Genomic DNA, 26,638 nt, shown 5'->3' with positions numbered 1-26,638 from the left:
GGTACATTTTTAGAAAAAATCAAGAGTTGAGAAAGTAAAGTAGAAATGGGGTGGAGAAACCATCTTTGCATCAGTTGAACAGAGCATCACTAGAAATGTCTTGAAAGGTATCTGGAAGGACATGGTGGGAGGACAGGTGTGGCCAATGGACATAGAGCAAGGATGTGGCAAAGGGAGGTAAAAGGTGATGAGGGAGTCCTGAGAAGGCAGGAGATGTGGGTGCAGTGTCAGCACTGGTCTGAAGACAGCTGCTCACAAGTGGGTCAAGGGAGGTCACTCTTCCTAGGAGCCTGGGAAGGCAGGAGGCCTTTGGTCACTCTTGGGCTGCCCTGCGCTTGAAGTCTTGCCACAGGCCTGGGTTGAGTCCTGGATTAACTGACCACATTAGGGAAGGTCACTGGGAGATGATCTTGCCCACACCTGCTGATTCTGAGCTCCTCTTTCCATCCCCATCTCCCTCCAGCATGACAACCCCTTTGACAAGGGCTGTGCCACAAACTGTTACATCACGATGTGTATGCCACTGGGGCCCAAGTAAGTTACTAAACCAGGGGCTCAAATGGTGGACCCTGGGTTTGGTATGGTGGATGAAGCTGGGTCATTTTCCCGTGGTCCTTTACCCTAGCTCCCAGGCCGTGACACTCATGTTCCTTTCCTTTGGGGTTTCTACAGGGAACTCTGGGAGCCTCTGGGAGTTTTACTATTCATTGCCTTTATAGGTCCTTACTCCCAAAGATGGAGTAGAGGGGAACCGCAGCCTAGATGAGGCTCCTAGATGAGAGCCCTGGGCTCTGTGCTTTCCAATCTGAGGTGTGAGGGTGGTCAGGGAGACTAGGCCAAGGTGAGTAGTGACCCCTTGCATTTGGCCTCTTGTTCCACAGGTACATGTCAGAAACTGTGAGTCTCCACATAGAGCTGAGGACTGAATTGGAGCCAACAGAGGTTTCCTCCCCAGCACAACATTCCATAGAGATCCCTGTGCTCAGGTCTCCAACTCAGAGTCCCCCAAGGTGTGTTGAGGCTGCACCTTTACAGAAGGTAAGGAGTAGTGGGTGTGCATTGAAATAGGGGGTGCCTTTGGGCTGTGCATGTATTAGAAGAAGCCATTCAGATTGGGCTGTCCCTGAAGCTGATGCACTTGGAGCATAAGGAGTGGGATTGTGGACCTGGTACACGGTCAAGATCACAGGGCTTCGGAGCATAGGAACATGTCCCTGGAGAGACAAAGAGAAAAAATGGAAGCACTTTCTGATTGGCTTTGGGCCAGTCCTTTACCTTTCTAGACCCCATTTTTCTAAGCTATTACTGAGGACTGAGACTAGTGTAATAGTTGATGCTTTAAAGAAGATTCTAATTTTTTAATGGAAATATTTACTTGATATACCATGTGAAACATTGGAGTGAAGCATTAGGAATGCAGTGGGGTGGGTAATATATAGTGCCCCCCCATGGGCCCTGGTATTGACATGTGTTCCAGCTGTTTCTTTGTTCTGCGTCCAGGCACCCAGGGACATGACTCTGAACTGTGAGATGGACATTATGGAGAGCCCTTATGTACTGACACTGTGTTTAGCTTCCCATCAGTCCAGTGCTGTAGTGGGAAGCCCTAGGAGAGGCTTGGCCTCCCATTCATGCTTAACACCCAGCAATGCAAGGATGTGCACCAGAAGTTCATCTCCTGAGCCTCACGTGGGGGCCTCTTGTGCCTGAGACCTCATTCACTCTCCTGTTGAGAATGCCAAGACCCTATGACTGTTATATACTCATGTTTTTTCTTCTTCCTAGGGCTACTCTGCCTGTCTGCCCTAGATTCAGAGAAGCATGTTTCCTGGGAGTGGGGGAAATGTCTTGGGGGATGGAACAAATCCCTCCTGGAAGGGAAGATCATAGCTTCCTGGAGACCCAAGCTCCTGAATCAATACTGCCTGACTCTTTGACCTTGGACCAGACATTTAGCATTTCTCTGATCCTAAAAATGTGGCAACAGTAATAATTGCAGTGACTGACCTTTTTGCCTTCCTGGCAAGGGCTGAAGAGGAGAGGAGAGAACACCCAACAGCCTGAATAATACCAAGTGCACCTGAAACTATTCCATAAAATTGAAAGGGAACTTATTTATTATTAGTTCTAATAGGCTAGTATATTAGTCATAAATTACAAAGTTTCAGTTAAACATAAGTAAGTTTTAGAGAGATGATGGTCAGTATGGTAGCTGGAATTAATGTATGGCATACTTGAAAACTGACAATAGAGTTGGGTGCAGGGGTGCACATCTACAAGCCCAGCTACTCAGGAGGCTGAGGCAGAAGGATCACAAGTTGAGGATCATTAACTTAAAAGAGAATTGTTTTGTTTCTCCAAATGAAAACTAAAAACAACCTTAAAAGTCCTGGGGATGTAAGTCAATGGGAAAACACCCTTGGATTCAATCCTCTACAGTGAAAAAGAAAAGATAAATTGACAATCAGTTTTGTAGGATTTTTGTTTGTTTGAGATGGAGATCCACTATGTTGACCAGGCTAGTCGTGAGCTCTCATGCTCACGCAATCCTCATATATAAATGTCCTGAGTGCTGTAAGGCAGGTGTGTGCTACTGTACTAGCTAGAAAGTAGATTTTAAACTAGGTTTGGTTAATTCCAGCACCTCAGGAAACTGAGGCAGAAGGAGCACAAGTTTTAAACTAACCTCGACAATTTAGCAAGACTCAGTCTCAAAATAAAAAAGGGCTGGGGCTATAGCTCAGTGGTAGAATGTCCTTGGGTCAACCACTCAGTACTGTAAATATATACGTACACATATACAAATACATATTCCATATATATACCATTGTATAATGGATTTGGACAGTTGTTTAGATTTCTGATTTTTGACTATTAATATGAATAAGGATAAAAACTTGTAGCTTTGAGCATGCTAGGCAAGAGCTCAAACCAATGAGCCCCACAAACATCCCTATGTATAAATTTGGGAAATTTTCTCGCTATTGGTTATCGGAGTACAGCACTCCCATCCCCCTTTTTTTGAGCCTTTGGTGGGAATTCCTGTGATGCTCAGACTGGTCCCATATTTTTTGGCTCAAATGTTTCTCCTGCTTCTGCCTTGTGAGCAGGTGGAAGTACAGGTACATGCCACCACACTTGGCTATATAATCTCATATTGATAAGACACTTTACATATCATAGGACATCCAGAATAAAAAACAGCAATTTAAGATGACTGAGCATAGTGACATATGCCTATCATCCCAGCAGCTCAGGAAGCAGAGGCAGAAGGATCATAAGTTTGAGACCAACCTAGGCAGTTCAGCAAAACAGTATCTCAAAATAAAAAGAGCTGAGAATGAAGCTCAGTTTTATAATATTCCTGCCTTCAATCCCCACTACTGCAAAAAAATGATAATAATAAAAATAAAAATTGGAACATAAAAGCTTGATTTGGTGACACATGCCTGTAGTTTCAGCTATTCTGCACACTGATGCACAAGGATCTCTTGAGTTTATGAGTTTGAGACAAGCCTGGATAAAATGGTGAGACATTATGTCTCAAAAAACAATAAAATAATAATAATAGTAGTAACAATTGGTGAAGCCAGGCACTGTGGCTCACACCTGTAATCCCAATGACTTTGGAGGTTGAGGTAGGATGATCACAGTTTTGAGGCAGGCATTGGGATCTTAACATGGCTTCTGCCTCCAAATTTGCAAAAGAATCAGGGGACAGGGATGAAGCTAGGTGGTAAAGCACCTCTGGACCTCTGGATTCAATCTCTGTTGCAGAGGATGGGGGATGAAACAAACTAATTTGTCTCCATAACATTAAAATCTTGGGACTGGAGGTATAACTTATGGTAGTGCTTAGCATGTGCTTAGTGTGCTTGCGGCCCTGGGTTCAATCCCAAACAACAACAACAACAACAAAAATAAAAACCAAACAAATTAAAATAAAATATTTATGTATATATCCCAAGTCACAAATGAATTTGTTAGTTGAACCTGTATACCTTTGACTCCAAAATGCAATTTTTAACAAGTGTGTAGAACAGCATAGATTAAGGTTTTGTCTCATTATTTAGATAGCAAAAAAATAGCAAAAAATCAACTTAAATGTCATTAGCGGTAAACTGGTTAAAATATGGCATGACCATGTAATGGACTACTAGACCATTTTGAATGGATTTAGGGGAAAAAACTGTAATGTGTTGCTTGGCACAATGGAGCATGACTGTAATCCCAGCAGTTTGGGAGACTCAAATAGGAGGATACCATGTTCAAAGCCAGACTCAGCAACTGAGCTAGACCCTAAGCAATTTAGTGAGATCCTATCTTAAAAAATAAAAAGGGCTGGGGATATGTCTTAGTGGTTGAGTGCCCCTGAGTTCAATCCTTGGTTTCTCACCCCTCAAAAAGCTAGGAAACAGAAAACACTGTATAAGTTGGTTTCCTAGTTTAGAAGCCTTACCTACATTTTTATTTCTTGAAATGATGAAGTTGGAATGGGACTACCTTCCTGTGTTCTATATTTGTCTAAAGCCTAGATCAGACCCAGACATAAGCAAGCATCATTTTTCCTGTGTACTGTACCCTGACTTTTGCTCTTGGTTTAAGCCTTTTAAATTAGGAGCCACTCTAATGGGTGAATAACAGGAAGACATACAGGTTTTACACTTTGTCCTTCTCCCCTGCAAAAACCTAGCGCTCCATTCCCAGTACTCTGTTTTGATCTTTCCTGCTCATTTGCAAAATAGATACAGAAAAGTAGACTGGTTAAAATATAGTCAAATCTAAAATTACATATATTGGTTTGTTTCATGTATTTTGGTATTTATCTCTGAAAATTGATTTTAATAGAGCAATTCAAACCATAACACATTTATTAATTTCTCTTTATTTTAGGGTATGCCAGGACAACGGGCTCGATTGGTACAGATCTCCAGTATCACCAAACTAGAGCAAAAGGAGAATCCTCAAGCTCTGCTGGATGTCTTAAAGTTCTATGACTCCAACACAATAAAGCAGAACAATCTAAGTTTTACTTCTCCTGGTAAGACATCAGATAGTGGTAAAAGACTGAGTCACATGGAAAATTGTGAAGGAACACAAAAGAAAAAGACTATTTCTGGAAAAATAAAAGGCTAAGCTACATTTTTTGATCCCTACTTTCTCCTATATAGATTCTGCTTTTTGTAAACTGGTTGATCTTAAACATCATTCCGAGTCTAAGAATTAGATTGATCTCATAGTTTTGTTAGAAATGGAATTGGATGTTTTATTTTTTTTCCATAATTTTTATACATTATAATTAAACATGATAGTGGGATTTACACTTGTTATATGTTGTTACCTTTATTTGGAGTTTTTTTTTCCTCATTGCTTTAAATGACTTTCAGTTTAGTAGGAAAAAGTCTGGATTTACAGGCATGTTTATGCTAGAGAGATGTTTATTGTCAGTGGCATAAAATGAAGTTTTGCTATATAAATGCATTCACCTTGGAGTAAAAAATGTTTTTCTACTCAAAAATGAACTAAAGGGATTTATACCTCAGAATTAGAATATCTTTGGGTAGGAATTGGAAAATAATGGATTTTCTTTAAAAAAAATAGCTTGTCTAAATCAGCATCAGAATCAAATCCATGTTTTTCAGTTGGTTTAGCAATCTCTAGGATGTCTTTTGAGATATAGATTCCCCTTCTCCACACTGGTTCTCATGCTTTCTCTTCCTTGCATTGTACTTTAAAGATGCAAGATCCTTTGTCCTGTTTATCTCAGTGTAGATTTTGCCAATTACATCTCCCAATGTTTCTTTTATTTAATGTGTTTCTCTGTCTCTAAAGTCATATATCTAGTTTCTAAAAATAATATAATTAAGGGATGGGGTTGTAGCTCAGTGGTAGAGCACTTACTTGGCATATGTGAGTTTGGTTCTCAGAACCACATAAAAATGAAGTAAAATACACTTCTTGTATCCATCTACAAGTTAAAAAATATTTTTAAAAATATAATTAAGTGAAAATCATATGTGTCTTGAATTAATTGTATTTTATATGTTTCCATCATCACAGAAACAAAGGTTGTGTTCAAAGAAGAAGTAGACTTCTTTGCCAAGTAATACTGATCCTGACCTTTTTTTTTTCAATGTAAGCAAAACTAATTTATTCAGAAGCAGAAAGATGGGAAGGAGATATGAAATCTTTTGTTCATTTTTCTTCCCAAAGTAATAACAAAAGCATAGTTTGAGAATACTATATTACAGTGGTTTTCAATAAATATTTCAAAGGGCAAACAAAATAAAACCAGTCAAATACATAAAGAGTTTTTAGTCTCCTAGACCAAGTTTGCACTTATAAGAGGCATGCATTACGGTACTGTTCAGAATACCTACATTGGATATAACCACGCACATTGTTAACTGGCTCCACCTAGCCTCACATCCTTCCACTCCCCAGTCCCTCCCTTCACTGACTAGACTCTAGCCATGCTGACCTTTCTGCACTTCCAATTTGCCCAAGCCCCTACCATCTCAGCTACTATGTATCTGATATTCCTCCTGCTAGAATCTCCTCCCAGACCTTGGCATGATTACCTCTTTCCCATCATCTGTGACCCACATGCTTTCTTCTCAGGGAGGCCTCTTTTAATTGCCTGCACAAAACTCTCACTCCCCAAATGGGCTGGATTGGTGAACCTATGGAGAGTGTAATGGTGAGACCCATGCTTAGAAGGGTCACCTCACTTGAGGTTGGATGCTCTGTAGTTGCCATCTTGAAATTCTAATAATTCTACTTTTGAATTTATATTTCATACGTGAAGTTCAATGGGACAATGAGCATGTACCAGAGTCTGGAGCCTGTCACGCCTGCCTTCCAGGTCCTGATGTCCCCCACCTCCTGGAATTGTTTCTTTTTCTTTTTTTTTATCCACATGATTTTTATTTTTTATTTATTTTTTTAAATTATTAGTTGTTCAAAACATTACAAAGCTCTTGACATATCATATTTCATACATTTGATTCAAGCAGATTATGAACTCCCATTTTTACCCCATATACATATTGCAGATTCACATGGTTACACATCCACTGTTTTACATATTGCCATACTAGTGTCTGTTGTATTCTGCTGCCCTTCCTATCCTCTACTATCCCCCCTCCCCTCCCCTCCCCTCCCATCTTCTCTCTCTCTACCCCATCTACTGTACTTCATTTCTCTCTCTTGTTTTTTTCCCCTTTCCCCTCACTTCCTCTTATATGTAATTTTGTATAACAATGAGGGTCTCCTTCCTTTACCATGCAATTTCCCTTCTATCTCTCTTTCCCTCCCCCCTCTCGTCCCTGTTTAAAGGTGATCTTCTTCTCATGCTCTTCCCCCCTATTCTGTTCTTAGTTACTCTCCTTATATCAAAGAAGACATTTGGCATTTGTTTTTTAGGGATTGGCTAGCTTCACTTAGCATAATCTGCTCTAGTGCCATCCATTTCCCTGCAAATTCCATGATTTTGTCATTTTTTAGTGCAGAGTAATACTCCATTGTGTACAAATGCCACATTTTTTTATCCATTCATCTATTGAAGGGCATCAATTGGTGTGGCCAATTTGGAAAGCAGTATGGAGATTCCTTGGAAAGCTGGGAATGGAACCACCATTTGACCCAGCTATTCCCCTTCTTGGACTATTCCCTAAAGACCTTAAAAGAGCGTACTATAGGGATACTGCTACAACGATGTTCATAGCAGCACAATTCACAATAGCTAGATTGTGGATCCTGACCTTTTTTACTTTAATCTGGTATCCTTAGGAAATCAATTCAGGTTTTATCCTTAGACTTTTACCTAAAACTTTTGGTGTCAACTAGTAAGTAATTTACATTTTAGAAAAAAGAAACTTATGTTAAAAATAATGCTTTTTACATATGCCATGTTTGGTGACTTTATATCCCCTTGTTCCTTGGTAGGCAATTCACTGGAGAGAGTATCTTAAACAATGAATGTTTCATTTTAATACAGATTTATGGGTATAGTTTCCATTACATTTTGGGGGGTGGGGTGGGGTGGGCACTGGAGATTGAACTCAGTGGCACTAAACCACTGAGCCACATCTCCAGCCCCATTTTGTATTTTATTTAGAGACAAGATCTCTCTGAGTGGTTTAGTACCTCACTAAATTGCTGAGGCTGGCTATGAACTCAAGATCCCCCTGTCTCAGCTTGCTGAGCCAATGAGATTACAGGGGTGTGCCACCACCACACCAGGCCTCCTTTACATTTTAATAACTTTATTGAGGTAAATTCTGCAGACCATAAAATTCAGCCATTTTAACGATCAATTCAGGTTTTATAAAATGTATTTTTAAAGTTTCATTATGATTATAGTGTTAAGAGCTGAGCCTCTTTTGAATGACATCAAGGCTTTCAGAGAAATGTAGAAATGAGAAATAAAATAAGTAATCTGAAAAAGAGGAAAGTTCCAAGTTTTGGGTGGGGTGGATTGAACTGGGCACTGAGATTGAACTCAGTGGCACTCAACCACTGAGCCACATCAGGCAGGGGGATCTTGAGTTCAAAGCCAGCCTCAGCGATTTAGTGAGGTGCTAAGTCACTCAGTGAGATCTTGTCTCTAAATAAAATACTAAATGGGGCTGGAGATGTGGCTCAGTGGTTGAGTACAATCTCCATTGCCCACCCTACCCATTCAAAATAGTCTTAAACTATCATTTATTATTACTCTTACAGTCTTTTTTCTAAAGAGGATTTTTCTACTTAAAGTGAAATCAGTTTAAGAAATTTCATTTGCTCCTCTTTTATAATATTTTTCTTTCTTTCATGAATTATTATCATTCTTTTTTTTTCATATTCAGAGAAGGATGCCTTCCTTTCTGGAGCACCAGCAGTAAGTTAAAAATTGATTTCCTATACTTCTTGCTCTAATTTAGGTTCCTGAAAACAAATCTGTTTTTATCTTGTTTTCTAAAATAAATTCAGCCATCAGAGGTAAATACCTATTTAATATATTTCTATAGAGTATTTATCAAATACATTTGATAAATATCAAGAATATTTATCAAATGCCTTTATTCCATGTATTTACTTTTCCATATTTTATAAAATCACCTTTATTTTTAATTTTATATTGGATCCAGTGAGGTTTAATCATTTAAAAATTAGCTGTTAAAAAATAACTTCTTAAAGTATGTTTATAAACAGAGAGCTGTTCACATTTTAACCTTTTAATTTTACTGGCTTCTCTTCTTTTGCTCGTGTGATGAATGCAGCTGAATACCAATGGCTCAGAAACATCAGCCGTAATAACAGAGGAAGTTGATAGTGATAAAGAGGCCGCCCCTCCTGTCATTGGCCCAGGACCAGATCATACAAAATCAGTGAGTGATTGACTAATGACCCTTGTGCTTATCTGTGCATGTGTGTTTCTGAAAACAGCTGTTTGCTTTTGACTTTCAGTGGTAATTTCAAATAGCCTTCAAATTTAAAATATTTTAGTATGAGAAAATTAATTCAAGATGAAATTAAGATTTTTACCTAAAGAGGACTCATTAAAAACTACTCTTTTCAAAAATACAAATCTAATGGTCTCTTTAAAAGTTAGAATACTTAACTTACTAGGTTTTTGCTTTCTGTATTTCTCCCTCTTTTCCAGAAAAGTGATCTCTTTCTCTGGTTTTTCTGTTTCATAATGTGGATAACTATTATACCTAAAACTTGGATCTTTCCTCTTGTCCAGATTACATATTTTATTTCTCATTTCTACATTTCTCTGAAAGCCTTGATGTCATTCAAAAGACAGATGAGCATGAAATTTCTCACCAGCTGAAGAGAATTTTGATAGTAATGACCTCAGATGGAGCCAGGAAGGGAGAACTACTAAAGAAACTTGCAGGGGACTGTGATGTGGTGGCACACAGTGCATTGCACAGGCAGAGCTTTGAGGACTGCCATGGGATCCTCATCTCATGATGGATGGCTGTTTTTTTTCATTCCTTACAATTGGCTTGTTTAAGTGAAAGGGAGGGTAGGCATTGTATTTGTGTAAAATGTTTTGTGAAAATTAGTAACAGTTATCTCAACATCAAGGTTTCTCATTTTTGCATTTTATCTTTTTGTATTAAAAACATTATTTTTGAAGTGTGCTACTGTTTTACTATGTTGTTATACTATTTTTTTTTTAATTTTCTTACATTTAAAAATGTTTTTAGTTGTAGATGGGCACAATTATTTTACCTATTTATTTGTTCTGTGGTGTTGAGGATCAACCTAGTACCTCACACGTGCTAGGCAAGCACTCTACCCTGTTATACTATTTTGGATCTGGGCACACATAGATTTTATTTATGGGCCTGCAATTTTGGCAGTTAAACATTTTTTTTTTTTTTTTTTTTTTTTTTAGTATTGTGGATTGAAGCCATGGGCACTTAACCACTGAGCCACATTCTTAGCCCCCCCCCCCTTTTTTTAATTTTGATACAGGACCTCACTAAATTGCTTAGGACCTCATTCAAAGCCACTGAGGCTGGCTTTGAACGTGGAATCCTCCTGTCTCACTCCCTCAAGCCGCTGGGATTACAGGCACACACCACTGCATGCAGCTGCTAGTTACACTTTTAAATACATTCATGCTATGGCAAAAAAAAAAAAAGTCTCACATTTTTTTTTAATACATGTTTTTTTGTTTTCTGAAAGTACTGTGTGTTCTTTAGAACAATAAGTGAGATAACTTAGTTTTGGTTAAAAAATAAGAAACTGAATAGTGTGTCAGTAAGAATATCTGAAAATAATGAACTACATCTCTGTAGATTTCCACACAGTCTGTAACTGACCCTATTCCTGCACCTCTTGGTGATTCAAATGTTGACAATGGTACCAAGTCTTCAGAAAAATAGAAAAAGAAGACAAATTTGACTGATGAAGAGATTATGGAGAAATTAAGTATGTTACCTAAGTTTCATATTATTCATGAATTAATATTTCTTAAAACAATTGGCCCAAGTCTGGAGATATGGCTCAGTAGTAGAGCACTTACCTAGTGTGTGCAAGGCCCTTGGTTCTATCTCCTGCACTGCAAAAAAGGAAAGAAAATATCCAGTTGGATTGTAATATATGCCTTTTATTTTACCTTAAGTCAGAAAAAAAGATTGTTTCCCTATAGGAGTAATTACTTCCATTAAAATGTAGTGAGCTGGCCATGGTGGCACATGGCTATAAGCCCAGTAATTTAGAAAATTGAGGCAGAGGATTTCAAGTTCAAGGTCAGTCTTGGTAACTTAGTGAGACCTTGCCTGAAAATAAAATATAAAATGGGCTGGGGATATAGCTCAGGGGTAAAGTGCCCCTATATTTAACCAACAGTACCACCCCAAAACAGTGAAGTCAAAGCAATATTTATTTTGTTTGTCACGGCATTTGAAACGTAGTATGTATTCATAGTGAAGTCAGTTTCTTTGGGAGCAATACTTCTTTCCTATGAACCAAATTTCAAGGATATGTACATGGGTGTAGTTGAAAAACTTATCAAAGAGGTTTGTATATATTTGTCCAAACTGACAGCTTTTCAAAATAGAAATTTGTAGTAATAGGATATATTCCAAGGAAAAACATGTTTTCCTTGTCTCTTTTAATTCATTTACTGTCAGTGGCCTGAATCTAGCATTATAAATAATGTAAACTGTTCCATGAAGGGGTAACAATAAGGTCTGTTTACAAGGCTCCAGTAAGTATAAAGAACAATGTGACCTAGAAGGCTCAAGGAAAAGTACTTTATACATGGGTTCCTACAAGCACTTACATGCTCAATATTTATTTGTTCTTGATTCCTCAGTGCTTTCCAATATGAAACTGCTTTGACTGTGGTATCCTATATATATTTGTATATAATATTCCTTCTCTTAGGAGGGCTGCTGCTATAAAAAAATAAACCTGAATATTATTTTGACTATTCATTTGTTACCATAATTATCACATCCCATATCTTTATGCCCTTAGCTTCTTGGCTGGCACCTTAGCTAATTTGAGGTTAAGAACCTACATAAGATTATTCATGGGAGTTTCCTTGATATTGTCCATGTCTTCTTTGGTCTTGAGTAAGTAAAAATTTAATGTGATTTTCTTATGTTTTGACTTACTGGTCATAATAATTTACATTATGTTTTTATATCCAACCTCCTAAGTTTAGCATTTCTTGGCCTTGATGTTGAACATTCCTAAAATAGGTACAGGATTAATTCTTATTAGAGTAATAGCTATAGTAGGAGGTGGTTTACTAAATATATTGAAAGGAGATATACTGAAATAGTCAGAAAGACCAGTTAGAGTTATTCATTTGGCTATCATTTATTTATTACTACTGATTGGAGTTTCATAACTTATCACTAGTGTTAAGACAGGAACCGGAGAAGAAAAATAGGGTGAGGAATTTCCCATGAATTGCCAAGTTTTTGTTTATTTCTATTCTTGGGGTTGAACCCAGGAGTGCTTTACCACTGAGCTATACCCAGCCCTTTTTATTTTTTGGTTTGAGACAGGATCTCACTGAGTTTCCAAGACTGGTCTCCAGCTTGTGACTCTTTTGCCTCAGCTCCTGAATAACTGGAATTACAGGCACATGCCACCACATCCTGCTGGAATTGCCATTTCTTCAGTGTTTTGTTTGAAACAAATTATTGTTGAAACTTGATGTGTTTGAAAACCACTGTTTTAAAATCAGTAGAGTTTATTAAGAAGGGTTAATGATACCAAAATTAATTTGTCTTTAAAATGCTTGAGTGAGCTTTTAATGTTTTGTTGTTATTGTTCTTTAAAATAGGAACTATCGTTAGCATTGGTGACCCTAAGACAAAATATAAAAAAAATATGAAAAAATTGGACAAGGGTAAGTATTTCTGATTGTATTGTCATATTGTTCACTACTTACTGGGTATTCAGAATGAGCTCTCTTTTTCCCCCTGACATTGGGCACTCACTGTATTCTATGAGTGGTACCTTATTGGATTTGTGTAAATACATAATGCAGTTATTAAAAATTCAAAATTCCTACTTGTTAGCAATGACTTTATATCATTGCTTCTTCTTGAATGTTATTTCTCATAGATGGCAAAGGATTATGAGATGGAAAAATTGCTCATGATATATTTAAGAGACAATTTTATTGCAGGGTGATAGGCCATAAGTCATTGATTTGGGGCTGGTATGTAGTTCAGTGTAGAGCATTTGCCTAGGATACATGAGGTCCTGGGTTCCATCCCTTGCACTGCAAACAACAAAAGCAAATCAAAGCAAAAACCCATGCATTTAGCTTTTATGGTGGTACACACCTATTATCCCAGCAACTCAGGAGGCTGAGTTAGGAGAATTGCAAGTTTTCAGCCAGTATCAGCAATTTAGTTAGATCCTGAGATAAATAGGACTAGGGAGTTAGCTCAGTGGTAAGGCACCCTGGGTTCAATCCCCACTACTAAAAAATAAATAAATAAATAAAATGGTCTTGAATACTATCATAGAGTATTGATCTTTGAGTCTGCCTTTCTGATTTTGTTCAACATTTTTTTTAAAGTATACTAAGCTCTTTCCTCTATTGCTTGAGAGCAATGTTATTAATCTCTAGAAAGCATTCTGTGAATTTAGAATGAATTAGTAGAATGTAGAATGAGAACTTTTGGAAACTTGCTTATAAATTTCCTTTTAAAAACAAAATTCAATTCAACACTAATTTTAAAAATAATAAAAACAGTGAAAATCACCTGAATATTTTAACAGGATAATAGATGTTATGTGTTGAATATTAATAATGAATAATAATAATACCTATGTATATGGATAGATATCAGAAATCCAGATGAATTTATTTGTTTATTTGTTCATTTATTTATTTATTTTCTTTAGGTATTGTGTAATGAACTCAAGGTGCTTCACCCTTGTATAGGCATGTGCCACCACACCCAGCCAGATCAATTTTAAAAAACAAATTGCAGAGAAATACATAAACAGAAACTTCATGGTTTAAAGTATAGAAAAGTGCATGGAAATGATGCACATCAAATACAGGATAAACACCAAATACAGGTTGCCCTTGAGTGGAGGGGGAATGCCATAGGATAGGACATACCAAGAATCTTCAAGGTTATTTGCAGTTTCTTGTTTCTTTATCAGGGAACTGTATTCATGAGTGTATTGCATTCATTCTTTACCTTTTACTCCTATATTTTTGTAGGTCTGAAATATTTTGAATAAAAGTTCTGGCTACAAGGATTGCCTACTCCTTTCCCTTCCTTCCTTCCTTCCTTCCTTCCTTCCTTCCTTTCTGTTGTTAAGATGCTAAACCTTAAGTGTTCTTTGATCCTTTTTCAATTATGAGAAGGGCAAAGTCTTTGGATATTATAAATGGTTGTGATTTAGACATCATAATTCTGACTGTGTCTTTTTCCCCTAGGTGTTCTGGCACAGTTTTTATTGCGATTGATGTGGCTCTGGGTCAAAAGGTAGCAACTTTTTTCATACTTCTAGATGTGAATATTAGCTTTTTGTTTAGGAGAAAAACTAGATAAAGCTAAGCATAATCAATAGTAATGTATTTTTTAAGTTGGATATGTTGTAAGAATTAAGCTATGTAATTCTATAACCATTCTCACATTAGGGGGAACAAATAAGGAATCATGTCATGAATATGCAAGTATTTAAAAAATATTTTTCCAGGTTGGAGTGAAAAGAGGATGAATTCCTGGCACTGGACTGAGTTTAGGTTGGTTAATCAACTTCAAGAAAAATTAGAAAATATTTAGGGTCTGGGTAGTATAAAACACTGTGTATAGTCAGTGTGCAAGTAAAAATATTACTTTGTCAGTTATAATCTCATAATTTCACTATGTAATAAATATCATGTGGTACTATAAATTCTTAACTGGTTGGTGTTTGTTACTTTCTGAGAGAATGAGGAAAATCATTGATTTGTTTTTCAATTCCGTTTCCATTATAGGTTGCTATTAAACAGATTAATTTACAGAAACACCCACAGAAGGAACTGATCCTTAATGAGCTTTTGGTGATGAAAGAATTAAAGAATCCCACATAATTCACTTCTTAGACAGGTAAATATGTTTGAGATTCTTTTAATCATTGGGATAAAAACATGGAAATTTGTATTCTGGTGGTTCGATGGAGGCTAGACACTTTGAAGTGTCAATACTGAGCAGAAAACTTAAAAGAGAAAGAGGAGAGGTGAAAATAGCATATGCCAAGTTAGAAAGTCCTTTTGCTAGTGATATTACTTCACTAGTGAGAGAAGGCAGCTAAATGAAGGACATTGCTTATCGTGTGTATATTCATCCAAATGGTCAGAAGTAGAAACATGAGGAATGGTCACCTGGAATTCATGACGTAACCGACAGATGTGACTAGCACACAATTCTTAAATGTTTAGATCAGTTTTTATATCAAATGCTGTTCTTTGTAGGCAAATTAAATTGTACATGTTTATAAGACACTCCTGTAGGCCAGGTATGATGGTGTAAGCCTGTAACCCAAGTGACTAGAGAGGCTTAGGCAGGAGGATCATGAGTTCAAAGTCAGCCTCCGTAATTTAGCAAGGGCCTAAGCAACTCAGTGAGACCCTGTCACTAAATAAAATACAAAATAGGGCTAGGAATGTGGTTCAGTGTCTGAGTGTCCCTGAGTTCAATCCACGTTGCAACTCATGAAGTTTACAAATTGATGTTTAAAAAAAATGATAGAATGAAAAATTAAGTATAAAATTCAATACTCTACAAAAGTGGTTACACGCATGAATGAAAAAAATGATACTAGTGGTTGTGTTATAGGGTTACAGGTGATTTTCTTCCATATATAAATTTGTTTAGAGTGAGGAATTGGTAATATATTTTGAGATTTTTAGACCTATTATTGGATCTGCATTCATGGAAATAAATTTTCAGGTACATTTATTTGCTTTCTAAAATAATATTTCAAGTCAGCATGGAATGCTGGTTAAAATAAGCCATAGGTCTTGGAATCATTAGAACTTGACTTTAGAAGCTGATTCTGTCACTTATTATGTGATCTTAGATTAATTAGTTACTTAATCTCTCCCGCCACTGTCTCTATATTTGTAAAACAAAACCAATAATCTCTGCATTATAGGGTTACTTTGGTTGGAAAACTTCAAAATATACGCCTAGACTACTATTATGGGCAATATATGAAGTAAAAATCACAATGAATATCATAATGACCCTCAGACATTTTTTGTGCTGTTACATATTAACTTTCCAGTTTTCTTGTTTATTCTCAAAACTATCATCTCTGTCATTTTATTATTATGGTGCTTAACATTTGCACTCTTGAACATAGAGTGTCAAATGTTCAAAAAAATAGAATGTCAGTTTTGTATGTTCTATTTTTAGTTACCTGGTAGAAGATGACTTGTTTAGTAACAGAGTGCCTTGCTGATGGACAACTGACTGATGTTGTTACAGCAACTTGCATGAATGAGGCATAGATTGCTGCTGTGTGCAGAAAGGTGAGTTTGCTTTCATCAGCATAAAGTAGGATGATGTGGGGTTAGCAAGAGATGCCTAAAAGGAAGGTTTTCCTACAAGGGGAATTGTACACATTTTCTGCAAGTTATCCCATATTATTTCATCTCAGATGAGAATGCCAGTCCTTCATATATAGGATACCTTTGGAATGAGTTATGGCACTTTTTTATTTTTTTTTTGTAGTATTGGGGATTCAATCTAGTTTGCTGTACCACTGGGTTACATCCTCAGCCCTTTTTTATTATTATTATTATTTATTTTGAGACAGTCTTAAAAGATGCCTAGGATGGCCTGGAACATATGATCCTCCTATTTTTGCCTCTGGTGTAGCTGGGTTTACACACATTGCTGGTTAAGACTTTGAAGAATGAAATTCACCAGCAAATCTTCTCATAGTCATCATAATAGTTTATCATCCAGATAGGGCACTTCTGAGAATAGATCGGGGTACTTTAAAAATATTCCACTCAGCCAGGTGTGGTGGTGCATGTCTGTAATCCCAGTGACTCAGGAGGCTGAGACAGGAGGATTTAAAGTTCAAGGTCAGCCTTAGCAATGTAGCAAGGCCCTAAGCAACTTAATGAGACTCTATCTTAAAATTAAAAATAAAACCTGCTGGAGATGTAGCTCAGAAGTAAAGTTTCTTCATCCTAAAACCCCAGTATCTTTCCTCTTGCACCCTCCCATGCCTCCTGAAAATTGGGAACTAAAATTATCACAGAAAAAGCAAGACACATGTCTAACTTTAATATCAGTAAGTATGCTTCTAGATTCATTGAAGGTGAAGAAATTGATCATTTCTTTATATTTTAAATGGGTTTCCAGATGTTCTGTTTCGTATGGCTAGTAGAATTTTCCAAATTACCTAAGTCTGAATCAAAAACAAGTGTTCCACCTGTCCATCTGTAACTTTTTCTATAGAGGAGACTTAGGTTATTAGTTTGCTTATTATCATTGAAACTGATACTATGCTCTCCTGATGTCACAGGGATCATTGTCATAAATGACAAAATTATAAAAGTTTATGAGGAAATATTGTATAATACACAGTGAATTATAAACTTGTATACTACATAGTGAATTATTTTTATTCAGGTAAAATTCTTGAAAATTTAATTCTATATTTTGTGTTCCACCTAAGAAGGAAGGAAATAATAACTTTTCATAGTTCTGAATATTATGTCCCTTAACAAAGTAGTTTTGGTCATATAAAAACTAATCAAAACTTAATAAGAATTTATCTATTTAGACTTAATTTATTTTTTTCATAGTTGATATAAAATCAGTTTCAGGAGTTATTCTAACTGCATTCACTTGGGTCTTCTTTTCTGTGCCAAAATTTTTAAATTGTGACAAGTTAATTTCTACTTATTTGTACAATACTTTTCTATCTATTCTTCTCAACAATCTGATTAAATGCCTCTAAATATAATATGATCATACCATATATATCAATTTTTTCTTTGTATAATAGTAGAATATTTTGAATAATAATTTCAGTAGTTACAAATAATGTGCAGACTTTGTTGTTCTATTCTGATGGGAATAGGAATAAAAATACTACAACTTTTCCCAAGTGTATGACTTATCCTTTCAGTTTATATTAAAAAACCATGGGGCAAAGAATTTTTTAAAATCTCATTCTTGTTTTTAAGGAAGGGAGGAATTTATTTTTACTTTTTTCTTTTAAATATTTTTAGTTGTAGATGGACATAATAACTATATTTATTTTTAATTGTGGTGGCTTTGTTTGTTTCAGTTCTGGGGAATAGACTTAGGGCCTTGCACATGCTAGACAAATGCTCTACCACTGAACTCTACCAGTAGCAATATTCTTTCATTGTTGATGTCAGATTGTGGATAGAGCTTGACATAAAATCTACCAGAGAAGAAACGAAGAAGACATAATACATTCCATTGACAAACCCCTGGATGCAACCAGACCACCCTCAGTTCTACCTGCTTTTCTCGGTGGCTCACATTGATTAGACTTCTAGGTACCTGAGGTTTCAAACTGCAAATAACCACAAGTTTATTCTCTACTATTGAAATAATCTCTAAATAACTTATGCTTATTTACCTGCTGTGTACTATTAAGCATTTAAGCCTGAAAAGGCCTAGAAGTATATGGATTTATCCAGTATTTTATAAGAAAGACCATTGAAGTCAAAGTTTTAAAAATCCATGGCAGAGACTGGGGATGTAACTCAGTGGTAGACGGTTTGTCTAGCATGCACAGTGCCCTGGGTCTGAGGCCCAGCACTGCAAGAACCAAAAAAAAAAAAAAAAAAAAAAAAAAAAAAAAAAAAAACAAGCAAGCAAGGAAAGAAGAGAGGGAGGGAGAAAAGCAGAAAGGAATCAGTGATAGATGAGCTGGACATGTGGCAGATGTCTGTAGTCTTAGCAGCTCAAGAAGCTGAGGCAGGTGGATCAAGTGCAGCCAGCCTGGGCAACACTGAAAGGTGCTATCTAAAAATAATAATAGTAATAATAATAATAGGAAATAAAGGATTTAATAAGACATTATTTAATGATGTCTCTAGATGAGATCAGTGTGTGGGAGGAGATCTTCTTACTAATTAAGGGATTATATTTTCACAATATTGCATATGAGATTTTTTTTTATAAATGTTAAGTATTGCAGGGTCTTTGGCAGAATACTACAGGCAGTGCTCAAGCCACAACTACTATTATAATGACTCTGTGTGAACTAGTGAATGGGACTTTCAGGGACTGCTTCATTGATACCTGTTTTCTTTTGTTCAGTGTTTACAGGCATTAGAGTTTTCACATGCCAATCATGTCATTCACCGGGACATAAAAAGTGACAATGTGCTTTTGGAAATGAAAGGAGAAGTTAAACTTAGTGACTAACAAGTGAAGAAAAAAAAATCATTATTTTTTTACTATATTTTCCGACCTTTTATATATTAAAAAACTGTCATCTGTTTATATTTTTGAAAATTAATATATAGAAGAGGAAAGAATCTATTCTAGAGGCAAAGACTACAAACTGGGATCTAGATTGGGTTTAAATTACAAACCTGCTATTACTTACTAAGTACTTTGGGTGATTTAATCTTTTTGTGTCTCTTTTCTCATTTATTCACTGAGGAAGATAATAGTACCCATCTCAGGATTCTTTTTGGAGGTTAAAAATGTAAAGGACTAAGAAGCAGTGTCTAGGACTGTCCTAGTGTTGATGCTATCTTAAAGGGATCAAGTTGAATTTGTGTATGCCATCTGTTAACACTGTTTTTTTTTTTTTTTTCATTGTACTCTTCAGAATTCTCTGAGTTTTATAGAGTATAGCCTCATAAGGAGAAGGTTATATGACCCTGACCTCAGAGATGACAAGAAAAATATCCCACTTTTCTAATGTTCTTCTGTATGAGACACAATAGGGTCATAAAAAACATCCTGAACTTCTTTCCACTGTGCCCATAATCTTCGAATACCTTCCTGCCCTCTGAAGAACTCAGGCAGAGCTATTAAACTACATATTGTAAAGGTTACTCAATCAGGTCATGAAAATATAACATTCTATATTTAAATGATTTTACTGGGCAATTGGAAATAGATAATCACATACATTTTTGGTGGAGACATATGAAAATTAAACTAGACATATTGGTTAATGTTTTGTGGTGACTCTGACACTAGATGAATGCTCTTAGGTAAATTAATTGCAAATATATATGCCTTGGATACCCATTTGTAAATGAGAATAATCTTAATAGTAAGCATATCTGGGGCTCAGCTTAGTGGGGCATGCCTGTAATCCCAGTTGTTTGGGAGGCTGAGGCAGCCTAAGCAATTTAGCCAGGCCCAAAGTAACTTAGGAAGACCCTGTCTCTAAATAAAATATTGAAAAAGCCTAAGAATGTGGCTCAGTGTTGAAGCACCAAGGTAAATTACCCAGAACCAAGTTTTAAAAAACTACCCATCTCATATGGTTATCATGAGGATTAGATGTTTTTACAAGGTACTTGGAACAGTACCTGGCTTTTATAAACACTGATTTTCATTATAAATATTATTTTACCTAACAGTTGCTCTTTTATGTATTCACTCCTATAGAATTACTAAATTTTATCTGCAATATGGTAAAGAAAGACTAAATTATCTTAAATGTCAAAGAGTAAAGAGATGGAAATTAGGTGTTTTTATACACTACAATATTTATAGATTTAAAATGAAGAAGATAATGATTAATATGAAAAGATATCTTCAATGAACAGTTTACAAAATCTCCTAGTTAGGTAAAACAAACAGGAGTTCATAGCTATTATTCATTCTTCTGTAAATACAAAAGAGACTAAAGCTTACAGACCTTAAACCAATAGTAACATAAGTAGTTGAATGGCTTTAACAATAGAAGTGAAGAAAAGATTGTAAGTTTTCATCCTGACCTTTCAACAAAATTACCATCAAGTACTAAAGTAGGTTTTCTGTTCCTCAGTTACAATAGAGACAGGTGGGGTAGATTAATGCTAGTGAGTACCTTGTCAGTACAATTGCACTCAACTGTGTTCTTTTTCTAAGCTCTCTGCTCAGTTGTATGCTTAGGGATTCTAGCTTCTCTTTATTTTATTCTAAAATAGTTTCAGTGTCTTAACCTTTGCCTGATTCACTGCATTTAGATTTGGTGTCCAACTTTGGTGATTTTCCTCCCTTTCTGGTAAAACATCTTTTAGTTTACTAAAACTTGAAGAATAAAATGTATTATTAAGAATGAAAGCCCTTTACTAATTTGTACTCTGTTGTAAGAAGAAAAAGCAAAAAGTGGCAGTATGTAATGTCTTCTAAATATTTTAATCCCAGTATGGATTACTTTATTGTTAAATTCTTTTTTTTTTAAGAAAATAAAAGAGCCTGAACAGTCAAAATGTAATTATGGCATCTGAGGTGAACTCTTTTAAAAACCTTCCCTAGAAACTATTAACTCTAAATGTTTTGTTTTTGTTTCTTAGCTAACTTTAGTTTTTGTGCTCAGATCACCCCTGAGCAGAACAAACACACTACCATGTTTGGAACACCTTATTGGATGGCACCAGAAATGGTTACACAGAGAGCTTATGGCCCTAAAGTTGACATTTTGTCTCTAGGTATCATGGTTATTGAGATGCTTGAAGGAGAACCTTCATACATGAAGGAAGATCCCTCAAAGGTACCACCAGTTTAACACCAGCTTAATTTTTCTCCTTAGAGCATAGTTCAAACTTCCTTGTGTTGTTCACTGGTCAAAAGTTTACAATCAAAACATCACAAAACCTGAACTCTGCCCTGATTATGTATCTACAAATCACACAACTTCTGAGTTAGAGAGCTGAAAGTGTTAGCTGAAGAGTGTAGATTTTTACTGGTCAGCAGTGTGGTTTCTTGTTTTGGGTATAAGTAAGAACATACTCAGCTTTTTACATAGTTGAAGTACCCTAGTTAGATGCCTTTTTCTATAGAGTTAGGGTATTTTTCTTACACATTTAAATAACCTAGATATAGAAATCAGGTTATCCACTTTGAATGTCAGCCTCTGAACCCCAAAGTCCAGAAAAGAGAAAAGCAAGGTTACACCTCTGAGAAAGGTATATAACTGATAGTGTTCAAGCCCATTTTTAAACAGAGTAGACTTTGAACAAGTAAACATTCTTGCATTTGAGGTGAAGAATTTCAGCCATCCTCCATCTCCATTTATATTCACATATGGGACACAAAATCATTAGTAATTAAGGACATACAAATCAAAACCACAGGACACCACTTTCCACCTCATTTCAGACAATAATCAGCACTGATGAGAATGTGGTAATATTAGAATTTTTGTTGAGGCACAGTGGCGCACAACTGTAATCCAGGGACTTGGGAGGCTAAGGTTGGAGGGTTGGAAGTCTGAGGCCAGCCTAGGCAACTTTGTAAACTCCATCTCAAAATTTTAAAAAGGCTATGGATGTAGCTTAGATGTAGCACACTAATGAATTCAATTCCTAGTACTATAAAAATGAAAATGAAAAAAAGTTTGGAATTCTAATATATTGCTAGTGGGAATGTATTATGTTGCACTGCTTTAGAAACAAATTTGACAGGTCCTCAGAAAGTTACTATCAAATTACCATATGACCTAGCAATTCCACTACTAGGTATATATCAAGAGAATTAAAAACATATGTCCATGGAATGGAAAATATAGATCAATGGTAGAGTGCCTAGCATGCACAAGGCCCTGGGATCAGTCCACAGATCTGCCAAAAGGAAAAAGGCAACATGCCCACACAAAACATACACAAAGTGCTCATAAAAATACTATAGGCTAGAGAGAACTAGAAACAACCCAATTATCTGTCACCTGATGAATAGTGGAATATTATTTGGCCATCAAAGAGAAGGAAGTGCTAATACATGTGCAATATTGACCCTTGAGAGTATTATGCTAAGTAAAAAAAAAAAAAGCCAGACAACAGAGGGGATTGGATGTAGATATTCTTTGCTGAATGCTTTTTCAGAACCCTCTATATTTATTTAGCCAATATTGAGTTTAATACCAGCCTGGTGCTAGGCAGTGTTTAAGTTGCTGCCTAGAGAATCAACAAAAATTCCTGCCATTGTAGAACCTACATTTGGATGAGAGGAAAGAAACAATAAGGTAAATCAGAATAATAAATTAAGCATGGACTCTTTTTTAAGTGCTAGATTGGCAAGGAGAGAGAGAGGCAGGGGAGTCAGGGATTTGCTTTTAAAAACAGTGCTTTTGGAGGGCTTCACTGAGGTGACATTTGGACACAGATGTAAGAGAGTGATGCTTATTTACCTAGGAAAGGCATGACAAGCAATTACAAAAGCCCCAAAGCAGGAATATTCCTGGTGCATTCAAAGATCTTGAAGGAATTTAGGAGAGTCAGAGTGCATTGAGCAAACAATTGGCAATAAGGTAGTCAGTGAAATGAGGCCCTGTGTAGTGCTGAGTGGGGATTCTGACTTTTTATCTGAGATGAGAATTCTGGCTTGTGTTCTAAGATGGGGAAAACACTGGGAAGTTTTGAGCAGAGGCATAAAATAGTCTTACATAAATTTTAACAGGCTCACTCGGGTCACTTTGTTAAGAGGAGATTCTCAAGGAAGGCAAAGGGAGAAGCAGGAAGACCAATTAGGAAGCTGTTGCAATAATTCAGGCAAGAACTGACAGTAATGTAGACTAGGCATTTTAAGGTTAATACACCTACTAAGATGTTCAAGTGGATTTGTTGAAGAGGCTGTAGGGAATGCAAGTCTGGAACCCAGGTTAGACAGATCAAACTGAGGCTCCTTAGCTACAAATGTTTTCTAAAGCAATAAGGCAAGATGACATCACAAGGTCAAGGGGGTATAGACTGACAAAAATTCAGCTGGTACCCTGACACAGTCCGTAAATAAGAGTTGATCAGGCAGTCCAGCAAGGAGACTAAAAAGGAATGGCAGGAAAGATAGGAAAAACTACATAAAGATAAGCCCTGAAATCTACATGCAAGAAGTGAGGGAAAGATCAGCTTGGCAAAAACTGCAGTTATTTCAATTAAGATGAAGACTGAGACTTGATCAATTTAGACATAAAGTTGGTGAAAACTTGAGGAATGGGGACATCTGTTTTCTGTCAAAATGAAGTAACACAGACCAGATTAACCCACCTTGCCTGAATCAACCCTCCAAAACAAGATTCTGTGAAACAGTACTTTTCAAGACACTGCATCAGACAATGAATGAAGAATAATAAGGAACAACTGAAGTGAAACTTACAGCTGCCCCAGTTGCCAGGCCATGTTCAGAGAGGGATGACTATGATGAGACATTGCTGGAAAAGCTGTGAAAAAAGAAAAGATGAAGACTTTCAAGATCTGTGTGGAGAGTCCCCCCTTAAGCATTCAAAGGAGATTGGTGTGAAGAGCCAATGTAAAGATTAAGATATAATTATCTGACAAGATTGGAAAGAACTGGGTTTGAGTATGGTTTAGTGGTAGAGTGTTTGCCTAGCATTTGCAAGAACTTGTTTCAGTCTCCATCACTAGGAACAAACATTGGGGCTGGGTGTAATGGTGCACACTCATAGTCCCCAATAGTTGAAAGGTTGAGGACTATTTGTATGAGGAACATAGTGAGACCTCCAGCTCAGAAAAACATGTGAAAGCTTGGGAGTAGTGCCTGTTTCTCTCAGCCACTGTGGAAAACCTAATCATTCATAAGATGTTGAGTAGACATTGAATCTAATCTCAGTGACGGGAAATAACTACCATTAAGTTAAATGCTACTTCAGTTCTACCTAACAAATCTTACAAATGAGACCCAAATAGTTTAAAACTGCATCCCAGAACAAAGCCTAAGAATATTTACAGGGCCACAACCATAACCATGGTTATACTCAGACCTCAGAAAAGGCTTCTTCAGCATCCTCTGTCTTGGATCTGGTTGGACCCAGTGAAATCAGTCATTTCCCAAATGTCATCAACTATCAGCAGATCCAGAAGATGATCAAAGGAGGGATTTTCATCTGTGAGCTTGAGACTGTCCATTCCCAGGCTCAATCTGTCAAAACACCATGGCCTGCAGAAGGGGAATCATATGCAGCATACGTTAGAGAAGGAAACCTAGATGATAACGGTGAGAATTGTGCACCAGCTGCTCAGATGATATTACAAATCTGAGAAGATTGACATTTGTACCACAGCCAGTACCTGAAGATAAAGAAATATGGCCAAAAACAAAGCAGATTCTCATGGAACATACCCACAAGCTGAAGGCAGACAAGACTTGTGAGAATCTTGACTGACCTGGCTGAGGTCCATGGGTCTGAAACAAGGGAAGACCACTAGTTTTGTGCAAAGCACCTCCAGGCCAAGAAAGACTGTCCAAGGATGAAGAGACCTAGAAATAAATAAGGCTCTACCTCTTGTGTGGCCTTCATCGTTACATAGATCAGTTGTTCAAATGAAAGAAGCTTTGATCTACCTGGAAAAAAAGAAAATGAATATTGATACAAATGCAGATGTGACCAGAACCGAACAAGTATCCAGACATCCAATAAACATTTTACTAGAGAGACAAAGGAGAGAAAAATCTTGTCCATAATGAGGTAAAAATATTTAGCTGAATCCAAACCAGAACTAACACCAAAAAAAGAATTAGCACAGAAGAATTCGTCATTGAAATTATATTTATAATTGTGTTCAAGGTATTAAAAAGTCAGATATATCTTTAAAAGACCCAAATTGAACTTAGTCATGTGTTGTGGTTTGGATATGGAGTGTCCCTGAAAAGCTCCTGTGTTAATGCAGAAATATTTCTAAGTAAAATGATAGGATTGTGACAGCTGTAACCCAATCAGTCTATCCTAGTTTGAATGGACGAGGTGGAAACTGTAGGAGTGTAGCTGGAGGAGATGGGTCAATGTAAGCTTCCCTAGAAGCATTTGTTTTCCTCGTATCCCTTTCTTCCTCTCTGTGCTTTCTGGCCACCTTGAGCAGAGCAGCACTCCTCCATCATGCTCTTCTGCCATGACTTTGTGCTTCACCTTGAGCCTAGTGTATTCCAGTCAGTGCACCATGGATTAGCAAAATGCATGTTCCTCTAAGGTTTTCTTGTCAGGTGTTTTGGTCACAGTGACACAAAACTGATGAACACATTATGGAAACTAACATCTGAGATTGGGTTAATAGTAAATTATTATAGAAATAGAGACTAGCCACAGTGAAATATAAAGTGAAATAAAATAAATAAAATCAGTGAGCTGTGAGATCATTTCAAGCGTTTTAGTAATATATAATGAAGTTCTGAAAGAAAAAATCAACCCAGAAATCTATCTTTCAAAAGCTAAATAACAGCTTTCTCAAAAACATTACAGTTGAAAGTACTTGTAACTATTTGGGTAAAAAATAACAACAGTAGAGGCAGGAGATATGCATATGTAAAATGACAATAAAAGACTCAGGGCTAAGGGGAAGAACCCTCAGAAATTTGTCCTATGTTGCATGTTGTGTCACTTGATGGTAGAATGTGTTCATTAAAAAATGCAAACATGAAATAATAAAAGACAGATGTGTACCTAATAAGTAAGGAATCATTAAAAAAAAATAAAGGGTGGGTGG

General features: G+C 36.5%; 1 pseudogene; it reads left to right on the top strand.

Moving 5' to 3' along the window:
- The first annotated feature begins 511 nt into the window (after positions 1 to 511).
- LOC107136056 overlaps positions 512 to 26,638 on the top strand; it is a 30,389-nt pseudogene continuing 4,262 nt past the window's right edge.

The sequence above is a fragment of the Marmota marmota genome, unplaced genomic scaffold (genome assembly GCF_001458135.2).
Source record: "Marmota marmota marmota unplaced genomic scaffold, marMar, whole genome shotgun sequence".
Classification (NCBI taxonomy): domain Eukaryota; kingdom Metazoa; phylum Chordata; class Mammalia; order Rodentia; family Sciuridae; genus Marmota; species Marmota marmota.
The sequence above is the reverse complement of the archived record's forward strand: the minus strand, read 5'-3'. Positions and strand labels throughout refer to the sequence as shown.